General features: G+C 36.0%; 1 pseudogene; it reads right to left on the bottom strand.

Annotated features, from left to right (window-relative positions):
- Positions 1-22,809: 22,809 nt before the first annotated feature.
- LOC115030166 (small nucleolar RNA SNORA32) lies at positions 22,810-22,906 on the bottom strand (annotated as a pseudogene).
- Between the last annotated feature and the right edge of the window lie 223 nt (positions 22,907-23,129).

Raw genomic sequence — 23,129 nt, 5'->3', positions numbered from 1 at the left:
CCCAATTCTAAGAAGGGGCACAGTGTCCACACTTTGGTCTTCATTCTTCTTGAATTTCATGTGTTTAACAAATTGTATCTTATATCTTGGATATCCTAAGTTTTTGGGCTAATATCCACTTATCAGTGAGTACATATTGTGTGAGTTCCTTTGTGATTGTGTTATCTCACTCAGGATGATGCCATCCAGGTCCATCCATTTACCTAGGAATTTCATAAATTCATTCCTTTTAATAGCTGAGTAGTACTCCATTGTGTAAATGTACCATATTTTCTGTATCCATTCCTCTGTTGAGGGGCATCTGGGTTCTTTCCAGCTTCTGGCTAATATAAATAAGGCTGCTATGAACATAGATTTCTGGTGAGTGGAACACAGCGTCTGCTCCAATCCAATCGCGTGGGACCTGAGACTTCATAAGTTAGGGAAGCAGAAAACCCGGCCTGAGTAGGGGCACAAGCCCCTTCTAGTCTGACCAGCACCGGATTAGCTAGGGCGCAGAGTTGGCTGACCCCTGCCAGCTACTCACAACACCAGCCACGGGATCTTAAGACTTCAGGTGATCCGACCACCCTCCGGCATAGAGGACAGGTCTCTGCCCGGCCCGGGAGCCCTTTGCCTCAGGATCAGCAGGAGCCATCTTGGTTCTGGGACTCCAATGACTGGAGTTTCTTGTTATGAAGCATGGTGCATAGTCATACTGCAAAAATATGCCATGCTTGGTTGATATCCAAGGAGGCCAACCAGTTTCTGAATAGAAATAGAGGATGAATGGATGGGGGAGGCTTAGGAGAGGTAAGGGGAGGGGCTGGGAGAAGAGAATGGAAGGAAAACTGGTCAAGATGTTAAAAGTATAATTAAAAAGCACACATTTCTCTAACATCTATTAATTGGCAGAAAATTAGATGTACATTTTCTGTAAAGACTGGGATATAAGGTTAGTACATAAATTATGGAATACAGAAAGTATAAAAAGTGTGGTAGACTGTATAAGAATGCATTCTATAGAATGATATATTTGAATGCTTGCTTCATGTGTGTTGGATTTATTGGGGAAAGATTAAGATATGTAGCATTGTAGAAGGAAGAGGTATGGCTTTGTTGGAGGAGGTATATCATTGGAGGTGGGCTTTGATGATTCAAAACTAACATCATTCCTCTTAGAGCAAGGCCTATGTCTTTCTCTGTCTCTCTCTGTCTCTTGTCTCTGTCTCTGTCTCTCTGTCTCTGTCTCTGTCTCTCTGTCTCTCTCTCTCTCTTTCGCTCTCTCAGGTTTTGTATAGGGATGTGCACCTTTTGCTATGGCTATAGCCCTATGTCAGTCTATTTTTTTAAAAAGATTTATTTATTTATTATATGTAAGTACACTGTAGCTATCTTCAGACACTCCAGAAGAGGGTGTCAGATCTCGTTACGGATGGTTGTGAGCCACCATGTGGTTGCTGGGATTTGAACTCGGGACCTTTGGAAGAGCAGTTGGGTGCTCTTACCCACTGAGCCATCTCACCAGCCCCCCCATGCCAGTCTATTGATGTCATGCTCTATACCAGAAAGATCATGAACTCTAACATTCTTGAACCATGAACCCTAAATTAAATAACTGATTTATAAGGTGCCCTGGTGTTTTATTATGGTTACAGAAAAATAACTAACACAAAAAGGTATTGAAATTAATAAGACTAAGTGTAAGTACAATAGGAAGATTTAGGTCTTTGAATTAATATGCATATATATTTTAACATATATAGTACAAATATAAAGTTACAGCAAATCGATGTCTTTAGCAAGCAAAGAGAAGCTCCTTTTAATATTTGTATGACATAAATTAATTTAGTAACATATTTCATATTTACAGAAAATATAGTCTTAATTATCAGATAACATGATGAGATAAGAAACCAATACTAAATGCAGTAGAGTATATTTATGTCTACTAAATACTTTAATAGTTTTTTCTCAAATGTATCTGCTTTAATCATATATTAACTGTAGTAAACAGACAGTGAAACTAACATTACAGGAGCACTTCCAGTAATAGGTAGAATCAAATCAATGCAACAAATGAAAAACCACCTAGCCTAAGGGCCTGATAGAATAGCTTTTCAGTACTCAGATTACCTTCATGCTAAAGTCTTTAATTCTGTTAATATTTACAGCTGCTGTCATAAAGCACCCCAGTGAACAAAACAGCATTATCTAGCTCCCCAGTTACCTCTGACAAGATGTCAAATAATCTCAACTTCGTAGAAATCATTAGTTCTCCATTTCATAAACGTGAAACAGTTATTGGATTTACCCCAATTAAAGTATGAGCCTATAATGCTTTCAGAGAAGCTGCTTTGTTAAATTACTGTAAAATATCCTTGAGTCTAAAGGTATATATTAAAAGTAGCAAATACTTAAGATTCAGTTTGAATTACTAATCTAGCAATGGGTGTCCATGTCTACACTAGTTTAATGGCATGAAACTTGGCATGTCCACTTGTGAAATGGAGTTATATAAATGCTGGCTTCACTGTATTATACTGAGCCTTTAGTGAGAAATGTAGATTGCAGCAAGATCTTGGTAAAGGCAGAAGAAAGTGAGGAAAAATTAGAATTGATTCATGTGTTCAAATGTGTTCAGGGATCATCCCACTTCAAGTGGACTCTCTCACATGTAGAAAATAAAAATATTCAGTTCATAATACACTGCTTTGAATTGAAGTTGCTAATAATTATAAAAATATCAACCCTAATTTTAGAGAATTTTAAATGTGGATCATAGAGTTGATTATTTTGGTAATGATCATTGTAAACTGAACATTCATAATATCCTATGTACTTCTCTTATGAATGAATTACACATACAAATTTACTTTTGCTTCTTTACAAAAGAAAATCATGTAATTATTTGTATTAATTCCACTTTGCAAAGATTAAGTATTTTTTCCAAAATTAGTAAACACCACTGGACAATAGATGGTGAGGAGCCATGAGGACAGAATGTATTTATTTCCAGGCATGTCTATTGTTGTATTTGTTTAGCTCGTGCTTAGGCATGCGTGTTGGTCAGACATTATGACTGCAGATTCTAACATGCTTAGGAGACACAATCTCACAGCAAACTCCAATATGCCCTGCATCTTAAAATTGGTCGCCTCTCTTTTACAATGTGTGTGAGTGTTTTGTACAAGTATCCATTTGCACTGTGCTTTACATCTCTGCATATTTATAGTTTGTGCTTTTCTGTAATGCTCTCTATCCATTACAGAGAGAAGTTTTCCCGATAATTGGTAAGGACTACACTTATCTGTGGGTACACAGACAAATATTTAGTCTATAGTTAAGGATTATGTTGGTTGAGTAAAGTTGTGGCTGTAGGTTCTCCTCCTAGAACCTCTTCAGTAGTGTGGGCAGTTCAGTAGATTTCCAGAACCAGGGATAACTGCCTATTGTTAAGCAGATCTTAACTCCTATTAGAGAGCTCTTGGTTTCCACAAAGATATGAGTTCCACTACTAAGTCCTTAAAAATAATATCCCATGCTTGTCATTGACATGGTTCATAGGTATCATACCCGGATAAGACTGTTGTTTGCTTCCCTCTTTTGGAAACTTCATGGTATCTTCCAATACACTGAAGACTAGTTCCCACAGAAAAGAGTATTAAATTAGTTCCAGGTCAGGATAATCTGAGCCATGTGCCTGAGGTGCATAGTATCTTTATAAGTAGTGATTTGTGTTCCACTTATGGGTCACAGCAAGGGCAATGTCAATTCCTTGCAATGATTTAGAAATCTCTTGGACAACCCTTGCCAACAAATCAAGGTTTTCTTTTGACACTGGGGGTTTTGTTAGATGGTCTTTGCCTCTTAAAAGAAGCATTGTCAGCCTAGAAGGAAACTTTTCATGTAAACGTCCTATATATATATATTACATAGATTTATATGTAATATAAGGGTTTTGCTTGTTTTCTTAATATTTTTATTGATTATTAGCAAATTTCACATTATGAAACCTGATCACACTCACTTCCCAGTCTTTCCAGATCTACATCCCAACTTTGTGTGAGAGAAGAAGGTCTAGAGAGTAAGAGAGGTAAAAGCTTAGAGAGAATAAGAAAAGTAAAAGTTTAAGAGAGCAAGGAGGGGCCAAACATCCCCTCTTATAGTGAGCATTTTTATCTTGCTGTTGCTAGGTAACTGTGGGAAGGAGTCTAGCCAGAATGCCAGAAGCTTGGGACATTGCCTGTGTGACTGCTAGCCACACGCCTCTCTTGTGGGGGCTTCGACAGGAGCCAGGGGTCCAGGAGACATGATTGAATGCCTTCTGTCCCATGTAGGTGGAAATTACCACTCACCAGTCTCACTGGGGTTCAAGGACTCAGCTCAACCAGAGACCAGCCTGTCTGTGCATAGCCCATTGCTCCACATATTTTATATTATCTGTGGCTATTGTTGTTTCCCTGGCTTCTTTCTCAACCCATTTATAGTTTGTATATAGGAAGGCTACTGATTTTTTATAGTTAACTTTGTATCCAGTCACTTCATTGAAGGTGTTTATCAACTGTACTAATAGTTCCTTAGTACATTTGTTGTGTACATATGTATATTGTAATATCATCTGAAAATAGCAATACTTTGACTTCTTCATTTTCAATTTATATCACTTTTTCTCCGTTATTTGTCTTATGATTCTAGCTAGATCATTAAGTCCTTTACTGAACAGACATGAAGAGAGTGGACAACCTTGTCTTGTTCCTGATTTTAATGGAAGTGTTTTGAGCTTCTTTCCATTTAATTTGATGTTGACTGTTGGCTTGCCATATATTGCTTTTATTATGTTTACCTATGTTCCTTGTATGCCTGATCTCTCTAAGACTTTTAAGATCAAAGGGTGTTAGATTTTGTCAAAGGCTTTTTCAGCATCTACTGAAATGATCATGTATATATTTTTCCTTTCATTTTGCTTATAAAGTAGATTACATTCACATATTATTATGTTGGACCATCCCTGCATCTATGGAATGAAGCCTATTTGATCATGGTGGATGAATTTTTTGATGTGTTCTTTTGTAGATTTAAGAGTATTTTAAAAAAATTCCAAGGAAAAACAATAACATATTTTTACCATCTCAAGATAAAAGATAAAAAATAATGCAAATTATACCATCATCAAACAAGTTAAAAGAAAGCACACAGAAAAAGAACAGTTGCAAACTATAAGGCATTATAAGATAATTTATACAGACGTAAAAGTCTTACAATTCAATAATGAAAATGACACTCCAGTGAAAATTGCCAAGAGTTAGATAGAGGTTGATCCAAGGAGATAATATAAAAGATCATTAAATACATTAGTAAAATCAACAGCACAGTGAGTATCACTTCACATTCATTATGATGTTTAGAACTGATAAAAGATAAAAGACCATAACAAGTGGTACTAAGCATTGGGAAGAATTGAGATTCTCATATATCACTGGCAAAAGGGTAAACTGGCATGTGTAGTTATTTTGATGGCAGTTTCTTAAAAAACACCTCTTTTTATGTTTCCAAGTTCTTGTTTTCTCAATAGTAAACTCACTTCCCTTGAATCATTGCCCAGCTGGTTTCCTCACACAGATAATATTAGACAAAACTTAATCGAATTAGAAGTGTTTAGGTTAAAAATAAATCAGAGTAGTCTGTTCTCAATTTTATGAGAAGGGATTATTATATTTTTTGCAATTCTTCATTGTGACACAAGCTGGCCACACAGAATGTCTAAAGACTGTATCTCAACACATACCTAGTAGAAATTTGCTTTCTCTACCCTGTCCTTACGTGTCTTATATGTAATTTCTGCATACTCCCAGAAAAAAAGAGACATTCTTACTAGTCTCAACAATTTGAATTATTTTGCGCTTCTCTTCTTATGGTATAGATGTTACTATTTTGATCACATAAAAATTAAGAGTAAGAATTGGTAAAGTAAATCATATTAATTAACTGCAAAGAAAGTATAAAGTTATTAAAGACTAGTATAATAAAATATCACAAGGTGGGCAGCTTAAAATAATTAGCATTTATTCTCTCACACTTACAGGGGCTCAAGAGACTAATATCATGTCAAAGCCCCATCATAATCATTTTCCTTTTTAAAGGATATTAGGAGGAAATCTGTACTGTGTAATCTAGTTTCTAGTTTCTAACAATTGTCTGCAACTCATATTATTTCTTGGTTTATGAATCATCACACTTTATCTCTATCCTTTTACAGCATTCTTCACCCTGGTTCAGTCTCTCTGTGTCTATTACTTCTTATCATCATACAAATTATAATCGTTTTAGGACTAATATAATCTAGTATAAACTCACTTTAACTAACTACATTTATAGTAACTGTCTCTAGAGAAGGTCATGCTCCCCAGAGACACAAATTTTCAGAGTCACTATTCAACCAAGTACTAATAAAAATATGTGGATTGTAGAAAGATACCTTGATCTGTATGTAACAGTAATGAAGATAAGCCACTAAGAACAGGAAATTATGAAGGGAGTATTTGCATCATATATATTGGTTCATTTCTTCTATGCTCTGAACTATCATCTGAACTATGAAAAAACCCTGTAGTATTGACTACTATAATCTCAACTGTACAAATATGAAAGATGAGGTTTAGTGATTGGCATAAATTCATATTATCATTAAGAATTTCAGCGTAAATTCAAATGATGTGCCAAATTGAGTGTTGATTCTAATCACTTAACAATTTCAAGGGAAGGTTTTTTCTGTTTAATTAAAAGATATGAGAAAGTGGAGAAGTCCATGACGGTGCAAGACCAAGAAGAAAACCAAAATGTGATATGAGAAAGGGAACCTCTTCCTGGTGATGCAATTCCAAGAGAAAAAAATGAAGATTAAATTGATAAAAATTTTGAGTTTATCACATGCCATAGTGTTGTTTTGATGCAGAAGGAATAAGGGGTGATAAATGGAACTCCAGATTAAAATATACATCGAAGTAAGGAATATTACAATTTTACTGAGGAATAAATATGTGGTTAACAGTAACCCTTAGTTCTACACAGCATTGAGTTTTAGTGTCAAGTTACTTTACAATCGATTCAGAATTAATAGTTTGGCATCCACATTAATTAAAGAAACTTTAGTAAAGCTCAAAGCACACATTGCACCCACACAATAATAGTGGGAGACTTTAACACTCCACTCTCATCAATGGATGGATCCTGGAAACAGAAACTAAACAGAGACACAGTGAAACTAACAGAAGTCATGAACCAAATGGATTTCACAGATATCTATAGAACATTTTATCCTAAAACAAAAGGATATACCTTCTTCTCAGCACCTCATTGTACCTTCTCTAAACCTGACCATATAATCGGTCACAAAACAGGCCTCAACAGATACAAAAGTACTGAAATTATCCCATGCATCCTATCAGATTGACACAGACTAAGGCTGAAATTCAATAACAACATAAATAATAGAAAGTCCACATACACATGGAAGCTGAACAACACTCTACTCAATGATAACTTCGTCAAGGAAAAACAGAAAGAAATGAAATACTTTTTAGAGTTTAATGAAAATGAAGTTTCAACAATTAAAGACTTTTTAGAGTTTAATGAAAATGAAGTCTCAACATACCCAAACTTATGGGATATTATGAAAGCAGTCCTAAGAGGAAAACACATAGCTCTGAGTGCCTCCACAAAGAAACTGGAGAGATCATACAGTAGCAGCTTGAGAGCACACCTAAAAGCTTTAGAACAAAAAGAATCAAATTCACACAAGAGGAGTAGATGTCAAGAAATAATCAAACTCATGGTTGAAATCAACCAAGTAGAAACAAAAAGAACTATACAAAGAATCAACCAAACCAGGAGCTGGTTCTTTGAGGAAATCAACAAGATAGATAAATCCTTAGCCAGACTAACTAGAGGGCCCAGAGACAGTATCCTAATTAACAAAATGAGTAATAATAATGGAGATATAACAACAGAACCTGAGTAAATCCAAAGCATCATCAAATCCTACTACAAAAGGATATACTCAACAAAATTGGAAAACCTGGACGAAATGGAAAATTTTCTAGACAGATACTAGGTACCAAACATTCCAATATCTCTTAAATAAATAAAAACAGCAATTAATAGTCTCTCACCCACCCTCCAAAATCCCAGGACCAGATGGGCTTAATGCAGAGTTGTATCACACCTTTAAAGAAGACCTAATTCCAATACTCCTCAATCTATTCCACAAAATAGAAACAGAAGGTACTCTACCCAATAGTCTCTATGAAGCCACAATTATTCTGATACCTAAACCACATAAACACCCTATAAAGAAAGAGAACTTTAGACCAATTTCCCTTATGATCATCGATGCAAAAATACTCAATAAAATTCTCATAAACCGAATCTAAGAACACATCAAAATGATCATCCCTCATGATCAAGTAGGCTTCTTCCTAGGGATGCAAGGATGGTTCAACATATGGAAATCCATCAACGTAATCCACTATATAAAAAAACTCACAGACAAAAACCACATGATTATCTCATGAGATGCTGAGAAAGCATTTGACAAAAATCCAACACCATTTCATGATAAGAGTCTTGGAATGATCAGGAATTTAAAGCCTATACCTAATCATAGTAAAAACAATATACAGCAAACCAGTAGCCAACAACAAACTAAATGAAGAGAAACTTGAAGCAAATCCACTAAAATCAGCAACTAGTCAAGGCCTACAACTCTCTCCCTACCTATTCAATATAGAACTTGAAGTCCTTGCCTGAGAAATTAAAAAATAAAAGGAGATCAAAGGTATACAAATTGGAAAGGAAGAAGTCAAAATATCACTATTTGCAGGTGATATGATAGTATACTTAAGTGACCCCAAAATTCCACCACTGAACTCCTATCCCTGATGAACAGCCTCAGTGAAGTAGCTGGATATAAAATTAACTCAAAAAAATCAGTGACCTTCCTCTACTTAAAGGAAAAACAGATTGAGAAAGAAATTAGGGAAACAACAGCCTTCAAAATAGTCACAAATAATGTAAAATACCTTCATGTGACTCTAACTCAGGAAGTGAAATATCTCTGAAGAAAGAATTCAAAGATCTCAGAAGATGGAAAGATCTCCCATGCTTATGGACTGGCAGGATTGATATAGTAAACATGGCTATCTTACTGAAAGCAATCTACAGATTCAGAGCAATCCCCATCAAAATTTCAAGTCAATTCTTCACAGAATTTGAAAGGGCAATTTGCAAATTCATCTGGAATAACAAAAAACCTGGGATAGCAAAAACTATTCTCAACAATAAAAGAACCTCTGGTGGAATCACCATCCCTGAGCTCAAGCTGTACCACAGAGCAATTATAATAAAAACTGCATGGTACTGGTACAATGACAAACAGGTAGACCAATGGAATAGGGTTGAAGACCCAGAAATGAACCCACACAGAATTGTTCTTTGACACTTGATCTTTGACAAGGGAGCTAAAACAATTCAGTGGAAAATGACAGCATTTTCAATAAATGGTGCTGGCTCAACTGTTGGTTAACATGTAGAAGAATGTGAATCGATCCATTCTTATCTCCAAGTTATCAAGGACTTCCACATAAGACCAGATACACTGAAATTTACAAAATGTGAAAGTTGAGAAGAGCCTTAAACATGTGAGCAGAGGGAAAATTTTCCTGAAGAGCAAAGGCTTATGCTATAAGATCAAGAATTGCCAAATGGGACCTCATAAAATTACAAAGCTTCTGTGTGTCAATGGACACTGTCAATAAGACAAAAGTCAAGCAACAGATTTGGAAAATATCTTCACCAATCCTAAATCTGATAGAGGGCTAATCCAATATATACAAAGAACTCAAGAAGATAGACTCCAGAGAAAGTAATAACCCTATTAAAAATGGGGTACAGAGCTAAACAAAGAATTCTCAACTGAGGAATGCCAAATGGCTGAGAAACACCTACAAAGTGTTCAACATCCTTAGTCATCAAGGAAATACAAAGCAAAACAATCCTGTGATTCCACATTACACCAGTCAGAATGGCTAAGGTCAAAAACTTAGGTGACAGTAGATGCTGGCGAGGATGTGGAGAAAAAGAACACTTCTCCATTGCTGGTGATATTGCAAGCTGGTATTACCACTGTGGAAATCAGTTTGGTGGCTCCTCAGAATATTGGCCAGAGTACTACCTATGGACCCAGCTATACCACTCCTGGGTATATACCCATAAGATGCTCCAACATAGAGTAAAGACACATGCTCCACTATTTTCATAGCAGCCTTATTTATAATAGCCAGAAGCTGGAAAGAACCCAGATGCCCCTCAACAGAGGAATGGATACAGAAAATGTGGTACATTTACATAATGGAGTACTACTCGGCTATTAAAAACAATGAATTTATACATTCTTAGGCAAATGGATGGATCTGGAGGATATCATCCTGAGTGAGGTAACACAATCACAAAAGAATATATGTGAGATGCACTCACTGATAAGTGGATATAAGCCCAGTAGCTCTGAATCCAGAAGGTACAATTCACAAAACACATGAAACTCAAGAAGAAATAAGAACAAAGTGTAGATACTTTGATTCTTCTTAGAAGGGGGAATAAAATACCCATGGAAGGAGTTACAGAGACAATGTGTGGAGCAGAGGCTAAAGGAATGACCATCCAGAGACTGACCCACCTGCAGATCCATCCCATATACAACCTCCAAATGTAGACAGTATTGTGTATGACAACAAGAGCTTGCTGCCAGGAGCCTAATATAGCTGTCCCCTGAGAGTCTCTGCCAGTGTCTGACAAATACAGAAGTGGAGGCTCATAGCCAGCCATTGGATTGAGCACAGGGTCCTGAATGGAGGAACTAGATAAAGGAACCAAGGAGGTGAAGGGATTTGCTGCCCCATGGGAGGAACAACAAAATGAACTAACCAGTTACCCCCAGAGCTCCTTGGGACTAAACTGCCAACCAAAGAAAACACATGGTGGAACTCATGACTCCAGCTGCATATGTAGCAGAGGATGGTCTAGTTGTTCATCAGTGGGAGGAGAGGGCCTTTGTCCTTTGACAGTTCTATACCCCAGTATAGGTGATGCCAGGGCCAGGAAGCAGGAGTTGGTGGGTCAATGAGCAGGGGGAACAGGGAAAGGATAGGGGGTTTTCAGAGGGGGAATGGGGAAAGGGGATAACATTTGAAATGTAAATAAGGAAAATATCTAATAAAAAATGTTTAGTCTTGCAACCTAGTCTGTTCCATGGATGCTCTTTCTTCTTGGAAGTTCCCTGTGGTCCAATGCTTCCTTCAATGTGTTTTCTTAAGGTTCTATTCTGAATCCTAATAAAAATACCTGACATATGAGATTGTAAACTACTTACATTTACTAATTTATTAAGAAAAAATATTTACCTTTTGAGAAAATGCCAAGAATATTATTTTTACAAAATGTTTTTATACATTTCATAACCATTTTTCACAATTTTATTAACTCAAACTTCAAAAATGTGATTTGAGGACATGTTCAAACAGCAGCAAAAACTATTCTGTACTTTGAAAGAAAGACTCTTGTGTACTTTGAAACACTATTTTTCCATTTGGTATCTGCTTTGTCACAGTGCTTGCCGCTTTCTGTTTTAAACCTTCATAAAAAAATGAGTCCTTGGAGAAAAGTTATTGTTAGGTGTTTGCCTTCCACAACTGCATAAACAGTTTACGGTTTCTGGAAACTATATCAAACATGTGTACTATCTCTAAAATTAATAGGTCAAATATAGTTTCCATTTCTTTTTTGTAGAAAATAAGCTTTTACTGAATCAGGTATGTATTAGTTATTGAATCAGGTAAAAAAGCATAGGACATGTTCACTTACATATTTCTTAATAATTTTATAAACACTAGGAGACATATGTTTTAAGTATATATACTTCCTTTTTAGTTCTCACTACACAGGAAAATGCTGGAATTTATGTTGAGTATGTAATCCTAAGTATTTCAACACTCTGAATTAATTTTTGGAACTAAGTGTTTTCACTCTATGAGATTATATTTAACAAAATGACTTCTAGATGCATATGCAAATTGCTGTGAGGGAAAACATGGTTAGGAATAGAGTCTAATTTCAATACAATGTTGTCTAAAATATTCATTATTATGACAGGTTTATTTTCACCTTCTGTAATTCTGTTTAATCACCAGAAAGACTGTGGACATAAGAATAAGTGTTAGTATTTTAACACAAGAAATAGCTTCTAGCTGTACAATTTATAGACAGAAACTTTCATGTTCTAGTTTAAATTTTTTGAGAAAGGTTTACAGCATATTTCAAGATATATAATGGTTTCTCTTTGCATTTTTCTTGAGCTACTTTCTTCTTTCCTTAATCTGATGATAGGGGAAATATATTTCATCCACACCTTTAGCTAGACTTAACCTATATTTCTCTAGAAAACATACCCCCATTTCGATAATCCACTGTATCAAGGAAGACATCATGTTTGGTGCTAGATGTATTACTATAAACATTAGAGACTGTGTCTCTTGGTGTTCATGATTATAAGGAGTAAAATGAAGATGGTGATTATAGAATCATGATCAGTACTGTTCTGAGGATCATTATACTTTAACATGTTTAATTCTTTTATCAAAGCAGAGTATGACTCTGTAGGTGGTATTTAAAGATTTAAAGGTCAAAATAATTTTAGAATCTAACTAGCTATCTGGCCATGGATGAGCAATGCACAGTATGTTTTGAGCCTCCATTTCTTCAACTCCAAAATATAAACATGGCTATGCTAGATTTCTTGTGGCTATATGTTTTGAAGTGGGGCCATTATTGGGTTTTGTAATTACATTTTTTTATTTTGTAAAATATATTTTGATCATTCTTCTCCTTCCACAACTTCCACCTCCCTTGCCACTCAACTGCATTTGTTCTCTCTCTTTTTCTACTCTGTCCCCAACACAAGCAAATATGAAAATCAAATCAAACAAACAAAAATACAATAAATAAATAAACTACAAAACAAAACCAACATTGATTTTATATTGTGTTGACCCGCTATGCCTGGGCATGTAGTCTGTCCTGGAGTGTAGTTGATGTACTCAGTGACATTGCTTGGTAGAAAATTGATTTCCCCTTTGCTACTTGATATTAATTGCAAAAAGCTTCTTGTTACCTCTTAAACAACTATGAATATTATAAATATTTTAATTTATATTTCTAAGCTTATGTAAAAGTACAATAGTTGGTTGGTAAGTTAAGTGGAAATAATGTATGGATTAAGTTTTCTTTTAAAAAATAGCATTGGTAGACTGAAAGTAAGAAATACATTTATACTAATGTATATAAAGTAGAATTTTAAAATTATATGTACATATTGAGGAAGAGAGAGAAAGACAGAGAGAAAATGATAGAATGATTGAAGAAAAGATTTGGATTATTGAGACCATGTGAACACATCACATTTTATTTTAAATTTGCAGGGAGTTAAAGCAAAAACCCAACCACAGTAGATTAAAAATAATCAAAAGAAACATACCTTTTATTGATAAAAGATAGACCATTTCCTGTTACTGAAAAAAAAATCCTGTAATCTGAGTTTTATATTACAAATATAGACCAACATAATAGATAGTGCTCCCATTAAAGGATCTAGAAATGGTACACAATGTCCTTGTTTTCACTCTTCCATATGTGAATACTGAATAAAATGCAGAACATAATACTGAAATATATTTATTGAAATGACTTTTTGAGGAGAAATTTGATTTGGGAAATATTTGTACCCAGTATCTACTAATAAGATTTCAAAGGACAGACCAAATGTTTTGAAACATTATTTCCTATTACTGTCTTCAGTTTGTTTAGTTTCCTAATTAAAATAATGTCTCTTAATAATGACTATATATATATATATGTATATGTATAAATATATATATATATATTTATACATATATAAATATATATATATATATATATATATATATATATATATACTTCCCACCAATTCTGAGCAAAAAATATGATCCCCAGTTTAGCACCAGGTTAAATACAAATAAACCAGAACTCATACCATGAATAGGAGACTCTTCAGAGATTCAGCACTTCATTGTTAAACTACCAAGCTTATTTTTCAATTAAGTAAACCTTTTCTAAAACATAATATGAACAATAAAGCAGTTATAGAACTGTTGTAATTAATATTATAAGAGTGTATCTAGATACAGAAATCCCACTTTACTCACTGATCTGCCACAATAACCTTCAAAGCAACAATTCCCTAAAGACCATTGCTACTCTGTGTAAACTGCTGCTTTGTATCAGGTAGCTATTACTTGGAAGATGAAGCACTGTTCTTTAAAAGAGCTTTGTGGCTCATAGACCATTATATAGTCTAGTTCCTACTAGGTTTAAAATGCCTAATCTTAGTCCTCAAATATACCGTATCAGTTTTGTATGATACTCATGCAAATATATTTAAGGAGCAACTTTCGTCTTGCGAAGATCATATACCCCTGTACAGGAAGCAGGAGTGGGTAGGTTGGGGAGCAGGGCAGGGGGAGGGAATACGGGGCTTTAGGAATAGCATTTGAAATGTAAATGAAGAAAATATATAATTAAAAATGCCTTAAAAAAGAAGCAACTTTTCTTCTATTAGCAAACTGCTATACTGGAATTGGGTATATAAAAGAATGGTAGACTGCTTGCTTAGCATGAGTGAGGATGACAAGCCTAATTCTTTTGACCCTATTTAAAGTGGGCTCCCTTCTAAAATCCCATCTTAGTGCTTTGCTCCTTCTCACTCTATTTCTATTAAAAGCTCCTACACACTTTTTCTCTTTTTTTTGATTGGATATTTTCTTTACTTACATTTCAAATGTTATCTCCACTTCTGGTTTTCCCGCTGAAACCCCCCTATCCCATCCCATCTTCCCCTGCTTCTATGAGGGTGTTCTCCCACCCACCCACTCACCCACTCCTGCCTCCCAGCCGTGGCATTCCCCTACACTGGGGCATTGAGCCTTCACAGGACCAAGGCTCTCTCCTTCCAGTGATGACCGACAAGGTCATCATATGCTACATATGCAACTGATAGCATTGGAAATGTAAATGAAGAAAATACCTAATTAAAATAAAAGAAGATTTTGGCAAGATAGCGATTTTTACTATATTGATCCTGCTAATCCATGAGCATGGGAGATCTCTCCATCTTCTGAGATCTTCTCTAATTTCTTTCTTCAGAGACTTGAAGTTCTTATCATACAGATCTTTCACTTCCTTTAGTTAGAGTCACACCAAGATATTTTATATTATTTGTGACTATCGAGAACGGTGTTGTTTCCTTAATTTTTTTCTCAGCCTGTTTATTCTTTGTGTAGAGAAAGGCCATTGACTTGTTTGAGTTAATTTTATATTCAGCTACTTCACCGAAGATGTTTATCAGGTTTAGGAGTTCTCTGGTGGAATTCTTATGGTCACTTATATATACTATCATATCATCTGCAAAAAGTGATATTTTGACTTCATCTTTTCCAATTTGTATCCCCTTGATCACCTTTTATTGTCGAATTGCTCTAGCTAGGACTTCAAGTACTATGTTGAATAGGTAGGGAGAAAGTGTGCAGCCTTGTCTAGTCCCTGATTTTAGTGGTATTGCTTCAAGCTTCTCTCCATTTACTTTGATGTTGGCTACTTGTTTGCTGTTGATTGCTTTTATCTTGTTTAGGTATGGGCCTTGAATTCCTGATCTTTCCAAGACTTTTATCATGAATGGGTGTTGGATCTTGTCGAATGCTTTTTCCACATCTAAGGAGATGATCATGTGGTTTTGGTCTTTGAGTTTGTTTATATAATGGATTACGTTGATGGATTTCCATATATTAAACCATCCCTGAATCCCCGGAATAAAACCTACTTGGTCAGGATGGATGATTGCTTTCATGTGTTCTTGGATTCAGTTAGCGAGAATTTTATTGAGTATTTTTGCATCTATATTCATAAGGGAAATTGGTCTGAAGTTCTCTATCTTTGTTGGATCTTTCTGTGGTTTAGATATCAGAGTAATTGTGGATTCATAGAATGAGTTGGGTAGAGTACCTTCTGCTTCTATTTTGTGGAATAGTTTGTGAAGAACTGGGATTAGATCTTCTTTGAAGGTCTGATAGAACTCTGCACTAAACCCATCTAGTCCTGGGCTTTTTTGGGCAGGGAGACTATTAATGACTGCTTCTATTTCTTTGGGGGATATGGGACTGTTTAGCTCGTTAACTTGCTCCTGATTTGACTTTGGTACCTGGTATCTGTCTAGAAATTGGTCCATTTCGTCCAGGTTTTCCAGTTTTGTTGAGTATTGCCTTTTGTAGAAGGATCTGATGGTGTTCTGGATTTCTTCAGGATCTGTTGTTATGTCTCCCTTTTCATTTCTGATTTTGTTAATTAGGATGTTGTCCCTGTGCCCTCTAGTGAGTCTAGGTAAGGGTTTATCTATCTTGTTGATTTTCTCAAAGAACCAACTCCTCGTTTGGTTAATTCTTTGAATAGTTCTTGTTTCCAATGGTTGATTTCACCCCTGAGTTTTATTAAGTCCTGCCGTCTACTCCTCTTGGGTGAATTTTCTTCCCTTTTTTCTAGAGCTTTTAGATGTGTTGTCAAGCTGCTAGTGTGTGCTCTCTCCAGTTTCTTCTTGGAGGCACTCAGATCTATGAGTTTCCCTCTTAGAAATGCTTTCATTGTGTCCCATAGGTTTGGGTATGTTGTGGCTTCATTTCATTAAACTCTAAAAAGTCTTTAATTTCTTTCACTATTCCTTCTTTGACCAAGGTATCATTGAGAAGAGTGTTCAGTTTCCACGTGAATGTCGGCTTTCTATTATTTATGTTGTTATTGAAGATCAGCCTTAGTCCATGGTGGTCTGATAGGATGCATGGGACAATTTCAATATTTTTGTATCTGTTGAGGCCTGTTTTGTGACCAATTATATGGTCAATTTTGGAGAATGTCCTGTGAGGTGCTGAGAAGAAGGTATATCCTTTTGTTTTAGGATAAAATGTTCTGTAGATATCTGTTAAGTCCATTTGTTTCATAACTTCTGTTAGTTTCACTGTGTCCCTTTTTAGTTTCTGTTTCCACGATCTGTCCATTGATGAAAGTGGTGTGTTGAAGTCTCCCACTATTATTGTGTGAGGTGCAATGTGTGCTTTGAGCTTTACTAAAGTGTCTTTAATGAATGCGACTGCCCTTGCATTTGGAGCTTAGATATTCAGAATTGAGAGTTCCTCTTGGAGGATTTTACCTTTGATGAGTATGAAGTGTCCCTCCTCATCTTTTTTTGATAAGTTTGGGTTGGAATTTGATTTTATTTTATATTAGAATGGCTACTCCAGCTTGTTTCTTCAGAACATTCGCGTGGAAAATTGTTTTCCAGCCTTTCATTCTGAGGTAGTGTCTGTCTTTTTCCCTGAGATGGGTTTCCTGTAAGCAGCAAAATGTTGGGTCATGTTTGTGTAGCCAGTCTGTTAGTCTATGTCTTTTTATTGGGGGATTGAGTCCATTGATATTAAGAGATATTAAGAAAAAGTAATTGTTGCTTCCTTTTATTTTTGTTGTTAGAGTTGGCATTCTGTTCTTGTGGGCTGTCTTCTTTTTGGTTTATTGAGGGATTACTTTCTTACTTTTTCTAGGGTGTCATTTCCATCCTTGTATTGTTTTTTTTTCTGTTATTATCCTTTGAAGGGCTGGATTCGTGGAAAGATAATGTATGAATTTGTTTTTGTCGTGGAATTCTTTGGTTTCTCCATCTATAGTAATTGAGAGTTTGACTGGGTATAGTAGCCTGGGCTGGCATTTGTGTTCTCTTAGTGTCTGTAGAACATCTGTCCAGGCTCTTCTGGCTTTCATAGTCTCTGGTGAAATGTCTGGTATAATTCTGATAGGCCTGCCTTTATATGTTACTTGACCTTTCTCCCTTACTGCTTTTAATATTCTATCTTTAGTGCATTTGTTGTTCTGATTATTATGTGTAGGGAGGAATTTCTTTTCTGGTCCAGTCTACTTGGAGTTCTGTAGGCTTCTTGTATCTTCATGGGCATCTCTTTCTTTAGGTTTAGGAAGTTTTCTTCTATAATTTTGTTGAAGATATTCGCTGGTCCTTTAAGTTGAAAAATCTTCATTCTCATCAACTCCTATTATCTGTAGGTTTGGTCTTCTCATTGTGTCCTCTATTTCCTGGATGTTTTGAGTTAGGATCCTTTTGTGTTTTGTATTTTCTTTGATTGTTGTGCCAATGTTCTCTATGGAATCTTCTGCACCTGAAATTCTCTCTTTCATCTCTTGTATTCTGTTGCTGATGCTCGCATCTATGTTTCCAGATTTCTTTCCCAGGGTTTCTATCTCCTGCCTTGCCTCTTTTTGGGTTTTCTTTATTGTGTCTACTTCCGTTTTTAGGTCTAGTATGGTTTTGTTCAGTTCCATCAACTGTTTGTATGTGTTTTCCTGTTTTTCTTTAAGGACTTCTAAGTGTTTGGTTGTGTTTTCCTGTTTTTCTTTAAGGACTTGTAACTCTTTAGCAGTGTTCTCCTGTATTTCTTTAAGTGAGTTATTAAAGTCCTTCTTGATATCCTCTACCATCATCATGAGATATGCTTTTAAATCCGGGTCTAGCTTTTCAGTTGTGTTGGGGTGCCCTGGACTAGGTGGGGTGGGAGTGCTGGGTTCTGATGATGGTGAGTGGTCTTGATTTCTGTTAGTAGGATTCTTACGTTTGCCTTTCACCATCTGGTAATCTCTGGAACTAGTTGTTATAGCTGTTTCTGGTTAGAGCTTGTTCCTCAGAGGATTTTGTTAGCCTCTATCAGCAGATCTGGGATACTAGTTCTATTCTTAGTTTCAGTGGTCAGAGTACTCTCTGCAGGCAGTCTCTCCTCTTGCAGGGAAGGTGCCCAAATATCTGGTGTTCGAATCTGCCTCCTGGCAGAAGTTGTGTTCCACTCACCAGAGGTCTAGAGATCCCGTGGAGGGTCCTGTGAGGAATTTGGGGGTGTCCAGAAACTCAGCGCACAAGGAACCCAGGTGCTGGAGTGAACAGGAAGGTACTTGTGCCCCTACTTAGGCCGGGTTATCTGCTTCCCTAGTTAATGCAGTCTCAGGTCCCACACGATTGGATTGGAGCAGATGCTGTGTTCCACTCACCAGAGGTCTTAGGATCCCATGGGGGATCATGTGTGGGTCCTTGCGGATGTCTGGAGACTCCCCGGGCCAGGAACCCTGGTGCTGCAGTGGACCGGAAGGTGGTCGGATGTCCAGAACCTGAAAAGGGCACTGCCTCATAAGCTCTGTGGCTTCCACCTGTCCCAGAAGCTGTCTGCTTCTGCGTGCACACTCTCACCTGTGCAGACTACTTTTCGGTGGAGTCCTAGAACCAAGATAGGCAATTTTCTTCGAGAAATACTTCAAAGGCATTGTTTTTAATAGTTGAGTAGTACTCCATTATGTAAATGTACCACATTTTCTGTATCCATTCTTCTCTTGAAGGACATCTGGACTGTTTCCAGCTTCTGGCTACTATAAATAAAGCTGCTATAAATATAGTAGAACATATGTCATTGTTACATGTTGGAGCATCTTTTGGGTATATGGCCAGGAGTGGTATAGCTGGGTTCTCAGGTAATACTATGTACAATTTTCTGAGGAACCACCAGACTGATTTCCAGAGTGGTTGTATCAGCTTGCAATCCTACCAGCAATAAAGGAGTGTTCCTCTTTCTTCACATCCTTGCCAGCATCTGCTGTCACCTAAGATTTTGATCTTAGCCATTCTGACTGATGTGAGGTTTAATCTCAGGGTTGTTTTGATTTGTATTTCCCTGATGACTGAAGATATTGAACATTTTTTTATGTGCTTCTCAGCCATTCAATATTCTTCAGTTGAGAATTCTTTGTTTAGCTCTGTACCCCATTTTAATAGGGTTCTTTTGTTCTCTGGAGTCTAACTTCTTGAGTTCTTTGTATATATTGGATATTAGCCCTCTATGGATGTAGAGTTGGAAATGTTCTTCTACCAATCTGTTAGTTGCCATTTTTTTTTCCTATTGACTTTGTCCTTTGCCTTACAGAAGCTTTGCAATTTTATGTGGTCCCATTTGTCTATTTTTGATCTTAGATCATAGCCATTGGTGTTCTGTTCAGGCAAATTTCCCCTGTGCCCATGTGTTTAAGGCTCTTCATCACTTTTTTTTTCTATTAGTTTCAGTGTATCTGGTTTTATGTGGAGGTTCTTGAGCGACAAGGACTTGACCTTTGTATAAGGAGATAAGAACTGATCAATTTGTATTCTTTTACATGTTGATCTGCAGTTGAACCAACACCATTTGTTGAAACTGAACATTTCCCTTCCTCATTCCTGTCTAGAAAGATTCTTAACTCTGCTGGAGAAGATAGCAAAAGCAGATAGATTGATTTCACCTTGATACCCTTACATTTGTCCAAAGTACAGCATTATCACTACCTGGTTAACTATAGTTTTCTTGCCTCTTAATTTGTAATTTCAAGTTTCTTTTCTCTCTTTTACTCATGTTGTCTGAACCCTCCCTATTTACCTTGACATTATGACCTCACATCATACTTCTAGGAAAATTTCAAACATTTAATAGACTGCTGCTAATCATAACACCACATAATAAATTTATAATGTTTCTTTTTCTCACCTACTCTAACTTAGGTAGTCTTGTCTTCTACTTTAGAATAGCCTCCAGCTAATACTATATCTTCCAGTAGAAAATAAATTTCATGATATAAAATTCTTTCTCTCCAGTTTGTACTCTATTTATGACTCATATTATAGCATAATTTATATTTATGTGCATTGTTTATAATTGTGTGTATGTTTCTGTGTGTGTGTGTTTGTAAGGGAAATAAAGACAGAAACAAGGGGTTGTATCTGCACTATATTTCTTAGCTTGTTTTAGTAGTTTTGGTAACCAAAATTCTTCCATTACTCTCTGCTATTTTAACTTAATCCCTCTTAAAACATCATAGCATCCAAAGGTACAATAATCCCTTTTCACTGCAGAAAAGGGGCCACATAACCAGTTCATTATGTAGACAAGACAGAGTAATTATACCTACCTTTCCATAGAAATCAAAACTGCTGACTATAACACCTCATGCAGAATAAGAATAATAAGCCTATAATGCACTCACTGAGCTCTAAAATTGCGTTCATTTTGGAGCATTAATTTACCTAAATTATTTCAGTTGGTTCTAACCTTAATAAATGTGCATTACCTGTGTTAATAATATGGAATGAAAGAAGAATTAGTCTGGCTCTTAATCTGCATATGGAATACATGAGCACTGCAGTGAATATATATAAAGCACACAGTGATTAAGTGTTCCTCTTACACACAGCTCCCCCCCCCAAAAAAAAATGAAATTTAAAGAGACAAGATTTTCTCTAAATGTTCACACTATGCCTTAAGAGCTTTTTATGTTTTGGTTTTCTTTTTAATCTTGAATTGGATCAGTTTTGATGACAGGTAGTAACTTGAGAACTTGGGTCAAAAATTACCCATAAACATGTAACTCGTGGCAGTTTATAAAGATGTGAACACAAAGTAGTTTCTTTGAAATTCAATGCAATTAAACAAGCTGAAAGGAGGACACACACACATAAACACAAACATATACACACATGCACACAGAGAGGGGGAGGGAGAGAGGCAGCAGGGAGTGAGGGAGGCAGGGAGGAGAGAGAGAGAGAGACAGAGAGAGAGAGACAGAGACAGAGAAAGAGAGAGACAGAGAGTGACACAGAGAGAGACAGACAGACAGACAGACAGACAGACAGACAGACAGACAGACAGAGAAAGAGAAAGACAGAGACAGAGAGAGACAGAGAGAGTACTACCCAAATGAAAATAGATAAAGATCAGCAGCCATGTGAAACAAACTAGTCTGCTTCATATTTCTAAACTAGTGGGATAGGTAAAGAAGTATATGCTTTCTTATAAATTGCATTCTGAATTATCAGAAATATTTCAATGAGTACAGAAAGTGATCTGACTAATTTAAAAAGGACAACAAAACTTTACTATTAATAAAACCTAGAAGGCACTTCTTATTTCTTTGTCAGAAAGCTAATCTCATGAAGTATGTTTTGTTTTTGTCTTTTTGTTGTTGTTGTTGTTGTTGTTTTTAGTTCTCCTAATGAAGAACCTTTATCTAAGTGAAAAATGAAGGAAATGTATATTTGGATCAGAAGCTTCCTTCTGCTGTATTATGATTATTTATTTTTCATAGATTCTGGGATACTGTGCACCAAATTGGTAGTAAAATCTTGTGTGCACATACATTTCATCTTTTAGGAAGCTTGTAATTTTAATCACTTTTTCAAAAGGGTCCCTGACCTAAACAGAGTAAGACCATTGGTTTATAGAATCCTTTAAAACTGTTTGAGACAGCATGTTAAAGTTAAGCACATCTGTCTTGACCATTTATGTTTTTTTATGTTTACATCTTTCTTCTAATTCACATTCTTCTTGTAATTTCAATTTCAATGCCCAGAAACCACATGTTGGAAAACAAGAATGGACTCCCTCAGAAATTTACCTTCAGACCTCCCACTGTACACATATGTGTACAACTATACACATATGTACACACACACACCAATACACACACACATACACATATGCACACACTATGAATAAATAAAAATAAAACTAAAGTAAAATAGAGACACATTAACTTTTGCCAGTGTGTGCAAGCTGTTTTTCAATGTTATTTTTTAGCAGTTCCCAACAGGTTAACTGCTAGTGAAGTAGCATATGGAAAACCTAATGGGAATTTTTCTTTATGGTTAAATGTTAAATTTTTATTTCTACAAATAAATAAATAATGCAGGAGTGCTGGAGTGATGGTTTAGTGTTTAAGAGTACTATCTTCTCATCCAGAAAACCTGGGTTTGAATCCCAGTACTCACATAGCAACTCACAACTGTTTGTAACTCTAGCCCCAGGAAATCCAATGTCCTCTTCTGGCTTTCTTTTTTGTCTTTGTTTTTTGTTTGTTTGATTGTTTGTTGTTGTTTTGTTTTTGTTTTTTGATTT

Source organism: Mus caroli, unplaced genomic scaffold, assembly GCF_978045245.1.
Source record: "Mus caroli unplaced genomic scaffold, Mus_caroli_1 scaffold_5, whole genome shotgun sequence".
Taxonomy (NCBI): Eukaryota; Metazoa; Chordata; class Mammalia; order Rodentia; family Muridae; genus Mus; species Mus caroli.
The sequence above is the reverse complement of the archived record's forward strand: the minus strand, read 5'-3'. Positions and strand labels throughout refer to the sequence as shown.